Here is a 15,433-nt window from a genome sequence, read left to right on the forward strand (position 1 = left end):
AAATACCAAGATAACAAGTTTACAAACTTCAGAAAAGGTACTATGCTTTCTAAAATAATATGGTAAACTTAACAAAAATCTTTTCCACCTTACCGCTTGTCTATTTTTGGAAAGCAAGTTGCTGTAACTCAACACAAATTTAAGTGAGATAATTAGTAAATTTCTTCATGAGAAACAGTTATCACTCCAACTGCACATTAAATTGAAGGTGTGTAAAATAAAGACAATATTATTCTTCAGAAAAAAATGATCAACAGCCTATATATATTTGGTGTGTCACATTAAACTTAGCAGCTTTATGTATCCTTAGCTTTGAAACATATACTTAAGCTGAAACTGAAGTTAAGAAAGGAAATGGCCTTTAAAAGCCAGCTACCAAAATCAGTCCTCCTTGGGCTTTAAAACAGAAAATAAAAATAGTATGTCGTAGGAAGGTGAAGAGTATGTCAACTAGGGCAAGCCAGGTCTCACTAATGCAGACCTCCATTACAACAGTTTCAGCATTGACTGAGTAGTTAGGTTAAATGTTAAAATCTGATAGAGCCAGTGCCCTCATACAAAGGCTGGAATGTAACAAAAGCCCACCTAGAGTTTTGCTTTGGCCTTTCCTGGACCTTGATGCATGACAAGATAACAAAGGAATTCTTAACATGACCCCTTTAGCATTTAAAAAGTTTTATTGGGGGTCTGAAGGAATTCCCCAGACCTTCACAAACAGGCTTTATTGGGGACTAAAGGAACTCCCCTAACCTCCATGATTTAGCAGGAGACAAGATAAAGGTAATCACCCCTGACACCTGGACCCATCTAGATTAAGTAAACTTCCTGAGACTTCAGGGAAAGGTCTTCAGGACTTAGATCTTAGTTATAGATTAAAAGGAGTGAATCATTTACGTCTTTAGATTAATACACTCTTACTCGTAGACATGTAGCTTAGAAGATATATAAACTCTGGAAAACTTTGTGATTTTGAGTTGATCTGGTGAAAATTTCCAGGCCTTCTCCCCATAACCAGTTACAGAAATGAAAACCTCCCTTCATTCCCAATTCATCTGCATCTTGTTAACGGGCCATGAGAATAAGCAGCCTGATCTTCGGTTGGGTTCAGAAATGAACTTACATCTTCACTATGATACATCAAACTCTTTTGCAGTCATGCATTCATTAACAGTGATATGATGGCTCCTTTATTCTTGTCAATTATCTGTTTTCTATTCAAAATTCATCAAATTTAATTGATTTAAAAGAAATGTACAAAATAAAAAGCAAGTTGATCCTTCATGCTTATGACTGCAAACTTAGGGCTGATTTACAGTAAGATTATTGCTCGCTCCCTAGGCTTTCTGGAAATTTAGTTAAATAATTAGTAGTTTGTTTTATTTATGTTACATATGTACTTATTACTATAAAGATATTAACAATAATAAACTTTATTAACTATCTGTTATTTCTCAGCCATAACGCAAACCAATTTAAATACATTAGCTCACTTAATAGTTATAACAACCCAATGAGATAGATATTAATACCCCCATTTATTTCAAAAGTCCTTTAAATTGGAGTTATCTACCAACAGGCTACTTGAGAAAAGTGTTGTTTATATTCATGAGTGCACGATTAAAATAGTGATTTATTAACTAAGGATTTCTATTACACTTCTTTCTGCAAAGAAACTACTTGCCCAAGGGGTATACACTATTTCTAAGTGAATGACAGAATGGTGAAATGTCCACGTTTTAACAAGTGAGCCATAACTGACAGATGCTCTAGGAAAGAGCAAGTTCAGAAGAGCATGGTGTTCTCGGTCTCCTTGGGGAGTGAGCCTCCACTCGGAATTCTAATTTCAGTTTCTGTTACTAAGGAAGAAAAGCAAAACCTGACAGCACAGCCATGGAGGAGAATGAAGGAGAAACAGGGCTGTGAATTCTTAATTAACAGGATGTTCAGGGATGCCAGGGCAAACTTTATAAAAGCACTGTGGAAGGCTGTATTTAAAATAGAAGCTACTCACTACTATCACTAACTTCAGGAGGTAAAATGGCAGTTTCCAAAGTTCTAGTCAGTGGTGAGAAGAGAAATTACTTCTCCTGGCTCTATCTCCCCGAAAGCACTTTCACACTGCTAAATTACTTGGTTAATAGCGTGGCTCAGAGGTTCCAAAACTCAGCTTCTGAAAACTAATTCAAAATGTGCACTCAAGAAAAGAAAAGAAACAATCATAAGCAAAAATACTAAAGTCCTAATGATTTCAACTAATGTTATATTCCCAGAAGAATCAGGGCGCTTCCTAAATGTTTCAGGAAAAGCCAAAGTAATGTAGGGTCCCCTTTTTATTTTTTTTTTTAATTATTTTTTTCCATTTATTTATTTTATTGCATTTTAGGTTTTGGGGTACATGTGAAGAACACGCAAGATTATTGCACAGGTACACACGTGGCAGTGTGATTTGCTGCCTTCCTCCCCATCACCTACATCTGGCATCTCTCCCATTGCTATTTCTCCCCAGCTCCCCACCCCCCACCGTCCCTCCCCTATTTCCCTCCAACTGACCCCAGTGTGTAGTGCTCCCCTCCCTGTGTCCATGTGTTCTCATTGTTCAATACCTACCTATGAGTGAGAACATGCGGTGTTTGATCTTCTGCTCTTCTGTCAGTTTGCTGAGAATGATGGTTTCCAGGTTCATCCATGTCCCTACAAAGGACCCAAACTCATCGTTTTTGATGGCTGCATAATATTCCATGTTGTATATGTGCCACATTTTCCCTATCCAGTCTACCGTCGATGGGCATTTGGGTTGGCTCCAGGTCTTTGCTATTGTAAACAGTGCTGCAATGAACATTCGTGTGCACGTGTCCTTATAGTAGAACGATTTGTAATCCTTTGGATATATACCCAGTAATGGGATTGCTGGGTCAAATGGAATTTCTATTTCTAGGTCCTTGAGGCATCGCCACACTGTCTTGCACAATAGTTGAACTAATTTACACTCCCACCAACAGTGCAAAAGTGTTCCTATTTCTCCACATCCTCTCCAGGATCTGTTGTCTCCAGATTTTTTAATGATCACCATTCTAACTGGCGTGAGATGGTATCTCAATGTGGTTTTGATTTGCATTTCTCTGATGACCAGTGATGATGAGTATTTTTTCATATGTTTGTTGACCTCATGTATGTCTTCTTTTGTAAAGTGTCTTTTTAAAAAAAAAAAAAAGTTTAATTAAATTTAGTGACATTTTCATTTTATTATTCATCCATGGAAACTTTGAAAAGTTCTAGGCACTGTGTTAGGCACAAGAGCTCCTAAAAAACAAAGGCATAGCTCTGAAATTGACGCTATCATAATCTATTTGGAGTGAATACCAAATCCTCCTATGGTTTTATATGGTTAGCCAAAGAAGCTAGAAGACTTTCCAATGATGATTTAAGGAGGTAAGCAGCACATGTAGCCAACAGTGTTATGACTTTCTCAAAATGTACACAAACTGGAATAACTGTAAAATATCAATACTTAAAGAGAAAAATTGAATTTCTTTAAAAAATAGCAAGATGTATTTTCGCAAATAACATTGTTTGTAAGGTGGATAAAAGTTGCTGGAGACTCGTTTGCAGTCACAGTTGTCCTCAAAGTTTTGATGACTTGCCAGAGATTAGTCTTGGTCAGTATAATTGTAATACTTCAACATTACTGGGGTAAGTAAACAATTATGGTAATTGCCAGGATAGATACAGGATCAAGCTGCTGTGAGTGCCTGTCTTAGTCCATTTGGCTTACTCCCACTACTATAAAAAAAAAATCCTATATACGAACTAAGATGGTACCTTTACATTGTGTCTTCACAGGGTGGAAGGGGCTAGCAAGCTCCCTTCGGCCTTTTTAATAAACCTTTATAAAAAAAATCCCTTATTTAAAAAAAAACCCTTATAAAAAACATTAACCACATTCATGAGGACTCTACCCACATGACCTAATCATTTTCCAAAAGTTCATCTCTTAATACCATTACCTTTGGGGTTATGATTTCAATATATAAATAAATTTGTGGGGAGACAAATATTCACACCACAGCCGAGTGAAAGGAACCAACTCCACAACTAGGAGGATAAATAATGGGGAGACCATCGGTAGCTCAAAGTTAAAATGCCTTGCTGTATATCAGAACTGTTCAAAGGAGGACTGGGTAATCCTGATGTACAGGGATCCATCTGAGCTTAAGAGATGTTAAGGCAGAGGCCAACTGTCAACATGCTGTAGAAAAATTCTAAAAGATGAAACTAGGGAATAATCAAGACTTTCCAAATGGATCTAATCCAGAATTTCCAATTCTGAATTCTAGGCTTCAGTACAGACTTGTCCACAAAGAATGTAAAACTCTCCAATGGAACAATCTATACTGGGACAGATGTGTCCTGTATCATCACATACCAGGCAGTTCCATGGCAGTCATCAAGTGACCTTCCCTTTTGTAACATGACTTTCCTAAAGATCAGAATTTTCATCATCCTCATAAACTCTGAATACTTTTCCAGCCACATTTATTTTAGAGGCATCTTAACAATTGGTCTTTACTCTTCGATACTGATGTCTGGCACAGTTTGCAATCTCTTTCCTACTGTTTTCCCTACCATGAGTTTTCTTTAATCACAATCCAAACCTTTTGTTTTCCCAAAAGTTATCCCAATTTATCACATTTATTCATGGCCTCCCACAGCAAATACTGACCACAAAAATGTGAAATCCTCAAAATGTAGACAGAGACATGCTTTTATCTTCAAAAGCAAAAGTAAAAGAGGGAAATCTTTTTCCAAGCCTGCCTGCTTATCTTTAATGGTAATAAAACATCATATATTGAGTGGTCTCTCTATGCCTAATATTCTTCTGTACACTTTATAGGAATAACGTCATTTAATCTGCTCCACTGAGTGTGAGTCAAATACTGTCAATATTTCCATTTGACATAGGAAACAGAAAGGCAAATAACTTGCCAGCAACTGTCCATTTATGTAACAGAGCAAAGGTTTAAACCTAGATAATGTGGATTTACAGACTTAGCCTTTACTCTATTCTCTCTCCAGTATATGACACTTCTTACTATTCTGATCCATGTGGGCACATAACCAAAGTAATTTATTCATTAACTAGCTCTGCTTATAGAAAATAAACCAGAGAAGATGGATGAGAGGAAGGACTAATTGCTAGATTAGCAATGATAATCTCATAATTGAGATGCTAGAGCCAGTACAGACATGGATCTATTTGGAGTAAGAATGAAAAACACAGACTGACTCTGATGCCATAGATTGAAGAGAACTAAGCAAAATAACTGCAATCCCAAAGAGACTGACAGAGAATAATAACTAAGCAGATAAGATACATGGATTCTTTCTGATGTAAAGATGGCATGGGAGAGAAAGCGAAGCTCTCAGTACGTGAACAATAACCACGTTTTAAAACTACACAAAAATATACTGCTAATGCTTTCACAGCAGTATATTTGTCTATACTATTATTGTGACCTACTTATATATTGTAACACAGATGCTATTCTACTCTATTAATATCCACCCATGTATCATTGTTCCCAAATCTTATAGCCAGTAAAAATTTACATATAACTAACATTAAAAGATTAAGGAGAGAGTCCATATTTTGTCCTTTCCTTTTATCTCCCAAAACTCCTGGAAAAGCATTTTGGCAATAATAAGCCTTTAATCTGTTAAAGTTAAATATATTAAAAATGTAGATACCTTTCATGCGAGGAAATATTTCCCAGAACTTTTGAAAGAAACTAGATGAAAGAGTAAATGGGAAAGTTTGTTTCATTAACTCAGAAAAGTGCCATACAGCAAAGAAATGAAAGATAATAATAATTCTAAAAATATTAAGAGAAAGTTTCAATATTTAGAAAGAAAAAGTGTTATCATGAAATAGGAAATGAATCAGAGACTGCAAAATAATTTACTTCAGATGTACACAAAAGAGATGGAGCTTTAAAATGCAAAGTTCTATTAGAAACAAAATAACATTTTATAAAGCTTCTAACTTTTTTTTAAGATGGAGTCTCACTCTGTCACCCAAACTGGTGTTCAGTTGCACCATCTTAGCTCACTGCAACCTCTGCCTCCCAGGATCAAGTGATTCTCCTGCCTTAGCCTCCCAAGCAGCTGGACTTACAGGCAGGTGCCACCATGCCAGGCTAATTTTTTGTATTTTTAATAGAGACGGGGCTTTGCCATGTTGGCCAGGCTCACCTCGGACTCCTGACCTCAGGTGATTAGCCCACTTCAGCCTCCCAAAGTGCTGGGATTATGGCATAAGCCATTGCACCTGGCCTAAAGCTTCTAATCTTTAACCTCTGGTACAAAATCAAACTGGAGCCTGCCTTTTGTGAGAGGATTTCTTTTGGTGTCTATGCTGTTGTATTTTCACATTTTTAGAGCTACCTGTTTGTCAGATACAAGAAGGAATTCTCCTTCAAAGGGTTTGGCTATTTAGGTCCCTTGTTGTTACCCACTTTCAAGGTCAAACTTCCTTGTTCTTTGTGTCTCCCTATCCTAGTTTCAGTAAACAACTTTCCCACCAGTCCTAATCTACAGAGCCCACATCTGCTACTCACTCTGTAAATTACCCCTCCCACCATAACAGCTCTTCCTGCCAAAGCTACCCTTCCCTCCAGTGTAACCCACTGCCCACACTCTTCAAGTTAGCCAACTGGGTTTAGTTTAGATTGTGTGGTCCAGCTCTAGTCAATGGAGGCAGGACATAATAGCAGGGACAAACTGTGTTAGGAATAAAAACCCCTTCCCTTCTTTGTTTGGTGTGCTCTTGTGGTGACCAGACCTGTGAGCAGCACCCTTCTGCAGAAACAAATTTGCCTTGCTGAGAAATCTTTTGCTTGAGTGCTCATTTTCTTTATGACTCCAACATTTTATTTCCAACACTGTTGTGTCATGTGCCTGTCTGCTCTCAAGTGATTTACTAAAATCAAGAGTTGGTGTGTGTTTTCTAGCTGCCTGAATTTTGCCTCCTCTTCTCAAAAGATTTGAGAGAGAGAAGGAGAGAGAGCTCATTCCACGTCCCATGCCCCCAACAATGACTATTTTCTCAATTTCAACCTACAAATTTGAAAGTAGCCAATGTAACTAGCACAATACAGGGATCACAATCTGTTCTCTAAAGAGAAAAATTGCCCTAGCCAGATAAGTTGGCAATACATGGTTGGCTTTTGTTCCACTGTTACATGATAATTACACCATATATCTCTAAGAGCTTACTTTGCAAAATAAACTTCTCATCATTAAGCAGCGAGGATAGGCCACCAGTTGAGAAAACAAAGACTTTTCTGGAAAACAGTGACACTTCCTTTTCTTTGGAAGGAAATGGAGGATACGGGAAATAATTGCAAGTAAAATTACAAGTAGAACATGGATTATTAGTATCCTTACAGACAAAATATAGGCCCACCCCACCCTTCTTAAAATAATCATTAGCATTTGCTAAGTATGGATATATATCAAACTAAAAAACCATGTTACAAATTATTTTTAAATTACCTTTTAATTATTAAAACATTATGATACCCATGCTTATATTTTTAAAAGGATGGTTTGAAACTATTTCAGGGTTCATCTTAGGAAATTGCTCTTTCTACTTTATGAATGGTCAAGATGAGGCTGATCAAACATATGACACATGAGGGCCAGCAGAGTTCCAAAGCCTGGGGTTTATTGATTTAGAGAAGGGAATTTGCAAAGGTCTGTAAAAGACCAGAGAATCTCTCAATGATTACTACAACTATACTAGTTAATATTTCTGAAAAAGAATGTATTTTAGGCTTTATAGGTCATATGTTCTCTGCTGCAAATGTGAACTCTGCCATTATAGCACAAAAGCAGCCACAGATAATACATAAATGAATGGGTGTGCCTGTGTTCCAATAAAGTTTTGTTACAAAGATAGATGGTGGGTCAACTGTGGCCCATGAATCATAGTTCGCCAATCTCCGATTTAGAGTGACAAAGACAGCTGAGAGAAATTGGACATCAATGTCACCGTATATGCAACAGAGAGGATATTCCCTCTGAAAATAATAAAGCGAAAAAAAGTGGCACATAGAGTTTTTAAGCTGTAGCTAATGTATTAGTGGTATCCTTGGTGTATTTCTTCAATTTTACTGAATGCTATCTAGGTAGGCAATCATTAAATGATTTATTAAAGGTCAAAGTAATTTATTTATATGAAAGGCCATAAACACAACAAAAATTCAGTGGGCTTGGTATTTGCATATAATGCCATCTACTAAAAAATATTTGGAGAGAGGGAGAGCCCAGGAGGAATCTCTCAATGATTCTACAACTATAACATTTCTGAACAAGAAAATTTGCTTTTATTTGTTATAAGGACATAACCAATTCTGTAATATAAGCTAAGCTACTTTGCATAGTCCCATCAGTTTTCTAAGCAACATAAAGAAACCAAGAATGTGTATGTGTATACACACATACATACATATATATGTGTGTACCCCATGCCCCACTCACATATTCTTTGTAATAAAGCAACCAATTACAGTGACACTGCTAATGATGATGATAGTGATGAAGATCCTAACTATGTAGTTATCAGTCAGAGTACTTGCCTGCCCCATTTTAAGAATTATGCCAGATCATTTACAGAATTATTTCTAATCGTTGGTAATTTCTATGAAGTAGGCACTATTATCCAATCTTACACAGATGAGGAAATGCCAACTCTAGGTTACAAAATAATAAATTAGCCAGGCATGGTGACATGCACTTGTGGTTCTAGCTGCTCAGGAGACTGAAATAGAAGGATCCTTGAATCTGGGAGGTTAAGGCTGTAGTGAGTCATTTTTGCGCTACTGAACTCCAATCTGAGTGACAGAGCAAGACTCTTGTCTCAAAAGAAAAAAATTACTAAACATAAAAGATGCAGAAAAAATGTAACTTGTAAGTAAAAGAAAATTAGTCAATAGAAACAGATCTAGGAAGGACAGAGCTGATGGAATTTGCACACAAAAAATTTTGAAAAGCTATCATAAATATGTTCAGAATTTTTTTTACCTGAAGATAATGAAGAGACAAAGGGAAGATAAAAAACAAAATGAAACATCTAGAGATAAAAATATAATATTTGAAATAAAATAACTACTGCATTTACTTGACAACAGATTGTATACTGCAGAGAAAAGATAAATACAAAACATTGCTGAAAGAAATTACATATGACACAAACAGAAAAATATTCCATGCTCATGGATTGAAAGAACCAACGTCATTAAAATGGCCATATTTCCCAAAGCAACCTATTGATTCAATGCTCTTCCAATCAAACTACCAATATCCTTTTTCACAGAACTGGAAAAGTATGTTAAAATTCATATGGAACAAAAATAAGCCCAAATAGCCAAAACAATCCTAAGCAAAAAGAACAAAGCTGACATCGCATTAACTGACTTCAAACTATGCTAATAAGGCTACAGTAACCAAAACAGTATGGTACTGATATAAAAACATACATACCCATGGAAGAGAATAGAGAACCTAGAAATAAACCACACATCTACAATCACCTGATCTTCAACAACAATGACAAAAATAAAGAGGAAAGGACTCTGTATTCAATAAATAGTGCTGAGATAGCTGGTTAGCCATAAGCAGAATAAAACTAGACCTCTACCTTTTACTATACAAAAAAATTAATTCAAGATGGATCAAACAATTAAATGTAAGACCTCAAACTATATAAATCCTAAAAGAAAACCTAGGAAACATAATTCTGGACATCAGCCTTGGGAAAGAATTTATGACTAAGTCTTCAAAGCAGTTGCAACAGAAACAAAAATTGACAAAAGGGACCTAACTAAACTAAAGGGCTTATTCACAGAAATAAAAACTATTAACAGAGTAAACATACAAGCTACAGAACAGGAGAAAATATTTGCAAACTATGAATCCAACACAAAACTAATACCCATAATCTATAAGGAACTTAAACAACTCAGTGTGCAAAAAACAAACAACCTCATTAAAAATGGGCAAAGGACAAAAAAGTCACTTCTCAAAAAAGACATACAAGCAGCCAACAAACCTGGAAAATGCCCAACATTACTCCTCATCAGAGCAATGCAAATCAAAACCATAATGAACTATTATCTCATAGCTGTCAGAAATGATTTTGTTAAAAAGTCAAAAAATAATAGATGCGGGTGAGGCTGCAGAAAAGGGGGAACGCTTATATGCTGTTGGTGGGAATGTAAATCAGTTCAGCTGGTATGGCAACCAGTTTGAAGATTTCTCACAGAACTTAAAACAACTACCATTTGACTCAGCAATTCCATTATTGGATATATGCCCAAAAGAAAATAAATCACTCTACAAAAAAAACACATGCACTCATGTATTAGTCAGATTCTCTAGAAGGACAGAACTAAAAGAATATATATATATATATAAAGGGGAGTTTATTAAGTATTTGCTTACATGATCACAAGATTCTACAATAGGCTGTCTGCAAGCTTGAGAAGGAAAGAGAGCCAGTCCGAGTCTCAAAACTGAAGAACTTGGAATATGATGTTTGAGAGCAGGAAGCATCGAGCACAGGAGAAAGATGTAGGCTGGAAGGCTAGGCCAATGTCGCTTCTTCACTTTTTTTTTTTTTTAACCTGCTTTATATTCTCTGGCAGCTGGTTAGATGGTGCCCACCCAATTAAGGATGGGCCTGCCTTCCCCAGCCCACAGACTAAAATGTTAATCTCCTTGGCAACCCCTCAAAGACACACCCAGGATCAATATTGCATCCTTCAATCCAATCAAGTTGACACTCAGTATTAACTATCACAACTCATATGCTTATTGGAGCACCATTCACATTAGCAAAGACATGGAATCAACTTATGTGGTGGATTGGATAAAGAAAACACGTGGTACTTATAACAAAATTATGCCCTTTACAGCAACATGAATGCCACTAGGGGCCATTATCCTAAGTGACTTAATGGAGGAACAGAAAACCAAGTGCTGCATATTCTCACTTATAAATGGGAGCTAATCATTGGGTACACATGCACATAAAGATAGAAACAATAGACACAGGGAATACTAGAAGTGCAGGGTAAGGAGGAGGGCAGGGGCTGCAAAACTAACTATTGAGTACTATGCTCACTATCTGGATGATGGGATCATTTATACCTCAAACCTGAGTATCATGCAATAAACCCATGTAACAAACCTGCACATGTACCCTCTAAATCCAAAATAAAAGTTAGTATTATACAACTCTAATGTACGCTCATGATAATCCCAAGGCATAAGTGATTATAAATAAAAATAAATAAACACTAGAGCAATAAAAAATAAAATAAATAAACACTTAAAAACCCCCTATAAACCAACAGACCCTCAAATATCGACAAACCTCAAGCTGGATAAAGAGACAATCTAAAGGAGCCAGAGAAAAAAGGCACTTTAAATACAAGGAATACATATAAGAATTTATTTAAACAATATAAGTTGGAAGAAAATAAAACAACACTTTTCATATACTAAAAGAAATAAAAAGTCTGTAAGCTAGTTTTTTTTTTAATCCTCTCTGAAAATTAAGGCAAATAAATATATTTTCATACAAATAAAGGCTTAGAGTATTCATTGCCAGCATGCCTGCACTATAATTAATGTTAAAGAAAGTTCTTCCGACTGGTAGAAAATTACACTAGATAGAAATTTAAACCTGCACAAAGAATAAAGAGTGCTGAAGGTGGTAAGTATGTGAGTAAATATAAAATATATTTCTAATTTTAAAATGTAATTAAGTGATAACTGTTTAAAGAAAAATCTATAAATAATGTTTGTGACTTATATAGAAGTAAAATATTTGATAATAGCACAAAAGACAGGAGATGAGAAATGAAAATATACTGCTCTTACACTATAAAGTGCTAAAATATCATTTGAAAAGTTAATATTACATAATGATAAGTTAAAGGTGTATATTGTAACCCTACAGAAACTACTAAAACAAATAAGTGTAGCTAATAGAATAATAGTTGCTATAAAATAAAGTACTAGAATATACTGAATCCAAGAGAAAATAGGATAATATGGGGGAAAGGAGCTAATGTTGGACAAATCTAAAGTTAATGGCAAGATCAAAACCTTATTCCAACTATTTGGATCATCCCATTAAATGTAAATGGTTTAAACACCCTAATTTTAAAAGCAGATTATCAGGCTGTAGAACAAAGCAGGACCAACCAACTACATACTATCTACAAAAAAAAAAAAAAAAAAAAACCACACACACACACATACACTCATTTTGTAAATAAGCAAATAATAAAATCTAATCATATTAAACAGCCACCTCCAGAAACCCTAAAGCCAACAAAAGAATTCCATCCTTAATATTCTGTTCTTCTAAAACCACCCCTGACAACAAAATCATTATTAGCATTCTCTAGAAAGAATTCTCTAGTTCTCTAATTCTCTAGTAAGGGTTCTCATAATTAACCAATGTGAAGTGAATTTGAACATTCACTTTACAAAAGAAGATATGCAACTGGTCAAGAAGCTATGAAAATATATACACCATGAAATACTATGCTGCTATAAAAACCGATGAGTTCGTGTCCTTTGTAGGGACATGGGTGTATCTGGAAACCATCATTCTCAGCAAACTGACACAAGAACAGAAAATCAAACACCACATGTTCTCACTCATAGGCAGGTGTTGAACAATGAGAACACACGGACACAGGAAGGGGAGCATCACGCACTGGGGTCTGTTGCAGGGGGCCAAGGGAGGCACAGTAGGTGGGTGGGAAGGTTGGGGAGGGATAACATGAGGAGAAATGCCAGATGTAGGTAATGTGTGGAATCGAGGCAGCGAACCACACTGCCATGTGTGTACCTATGCAACAATCCTGCATGATCTGCACATGTACCCCCCAGAACCTAAAGTACAATAATATATCTATCTATTTATCTATCTATCTATCTATCTATCTATCTATCTATCTATCGATATATAGATATATATATACACACACACATATGTATACTCAACATCATTAGTCACCAGGAAAATGTAAACTAAAACAATAATGAATGAGATAATAGTACACACTTTTAAAAAATTTATTTATTTTACTTTAGGTGCATACTATATCTGGCATTTCTCCCCATGTTATCCCTCTCCACCCTCCACTCCCTCCTCACTCCCCACTGTCTCTCCCCTATCCCCCCAACTGCCCCCTGTGTGTGATGCTCCTCTCCCTGAGTCCACGTGTTCTCGTTGTTCAACACCCACCTATGAGTGAGAACATATGAGTACACACTTATTTTTAAAGACTGACAATATCAATAGTTAGAACTAAAATTCTGATACATTGCTAATTAGAATGTACAGTAGTATAACCACTGTAGAAAAGTTTGCCAGTTTCTTAATAATGTTGAAATATACAAATCATATGACCCAGCAATTTCATTCTAAATATTTCCCTAAGAAAAATGAAAATCTATTCCCATAAAAATACTTTAGTACTAATATTTGTAGCTGCTTTATTAATATTAGCCTAAAACTAGAAACAAACCAAATTATTATCAGCAGGTAAATAAATTAACAAACTATGGTATATCCCTACAATGGAATATCACTCCATAAATAAAAAATAAAAAGGTACACACTACTGATACTTACAAAAATATGGAAAAATCTTAAAGCATACTTAATAAAAAAGCTATATACAAAAGGTTACATACTATATTATTTCAGAAACACAGGATAATTTATACTAACAGAAAGCCTGTTTGCACTTGCCTAGGGTTGGGTAGGGAGTGAAGATCAAAGCAAAGGAGCATGAGAAAACTTACTGAAGTGATGAAGCTGTTCTATACCTTGATTAGAGTGGTGGTTATAAGGGTACAGTTGTTCCCTTTTATTCACAGTTCTCTCTTCTGCAGTTTCCATTATCTATGCCAACTGCTGCCTGAAAATTGTTAAGAAGGTATAAGATATTTCGAGAGAAAGAAACCATGTAATATAGTATATTATTATAATTGTTCTTTTTTTCATTATTATTGTTAACCTCTCACTGTAGCTAATTTACAAATTAAACTTTATCATAGTAAGCATGTCCAGGGAAAAAAGACATCATATATATGTGTATATATATATATATATATATATATATATATATATACATATGAAGTCCCTGAAACTTCAGATATATATATATGGTTTGGTTATATCTGAAGTTTCAGGGATGCCCTGGGGGTCTTGGAACATATGTCCTGTGAATGAGGGGGGAGGGACTACTGCATAGTTTTGTAAAAACTAATCTACTGCACACTTAAATATATTTACTGTATGCAAATTATAGTAATAAAGTTGATTTTGAGAGAACAAAAAGAGATATTGTTATTATAGAAATCCATCTGCTTGCTACATATACACAACTGTAGTAGTTTCATATTACTGTAAGTACCTTCTCATGTAGTATTACGTAAAATAGCCCCAGTAATAACCTCCAATTCTTATATTCTCCCTCTGCTACTTGTTAGTTCTCGTCAGGGTTTTATACTTTGTAATTTTTGATGAATGCAAGACAGATGGAAGAAATTGCCAAATTCATTAAAAGAATATTAAAAAGATAATGCATATCCTAACCACCATGCACATCATAGCTTTTAACTGTAGGAATCTCAAACTAATAGTAGGATCCAAGAAAGTAATGTAATGTATGATGGGACCCAACATTAAACAATAGAAATATATTGGGGACCGATATCAAAATAACCTGTCAAAAAATTTTAAAATAACTAACATGTTATCCAAAATTACCAAGTTTTTTTTTCAAAGAAAAAAATATGTTAATAAGAAATTTAACATACAAATTGAATTTTAAAGCCAGACTTTCAGGAATAAGATAAAATGCATGTATCTAAAGTAATCAAAAAGATTCACTTTGGGTTCTATTAAATTACGGATTTATAAGTTATTTAATAAAAATTTGAATATTTAGCTGTGAGAGTATGGAAATGAAGGAAATGAATTCAGGTGACACTAAGGAAAATAAGGCTTGAGTCAGCCTAAATTTGAGTTGTTCATAAAAGCAAAGTGAAGAATAGAAGGGAAACAAAATGTAGATGAACAATTAAAAACAAAAAAAGAGAATTTCAAGCTGGGCATGGTGGATCACACCTGTAATTCCAGCCCTTTGGGAGGCCAAAGCAGGAGGATCACTTGAGGACAGGAGTTCAAGACCAACCTGGACAACATAGTAGGACCCCGTCTCTACAAAAATTAAAATAAAAAAAAATTAGCTGGGTATGATGGCACACAAGGGTAGTCCTACATACTTGGGACACTGAGGCAGGAGGATCACTTGAGCCCAGGGGCCCAGGCAGGAGTGAGCCA

The 15,433-nt window shown here is 35.4% G+C and overlaps 1 long non-coding RNA gene across 1 annotated transcript in view; it reads right to left on the reverse strand.

Moving 5' to 3' along the window:
* Positions 1-15,433, reverse strand: part of LOC116527510 — a 78,613-nt gene that overhangs the window by 49,487 nt on the left and 13,693 nt on the right. Inside the window, exon 2 of the long non-coding RNA XR_004258590.1 lies at positions 13,888-14,003. This is a non-coding gene — a long non-coding RNA (uncharacterized LOC116527510). The remainder of the gene's footprint in view (positions 1-13,887; positions 14,004-15,433) is intronic.

Source organism: Sapajus apella, unplaced genomic scaffold (genome assembly GCF_009761245.1).
Source record: "Sapajus apella isolate SASKATOON/1434 unplaced genomic scaffold, GSC_monkey_1.0 scaffold55, whole genome shotgun sequence".
NCBI lineage: Eukaryota > Metazoa > Chordata > Mammalia > Primates > Cebidae > Sapajus > Sapajus apella.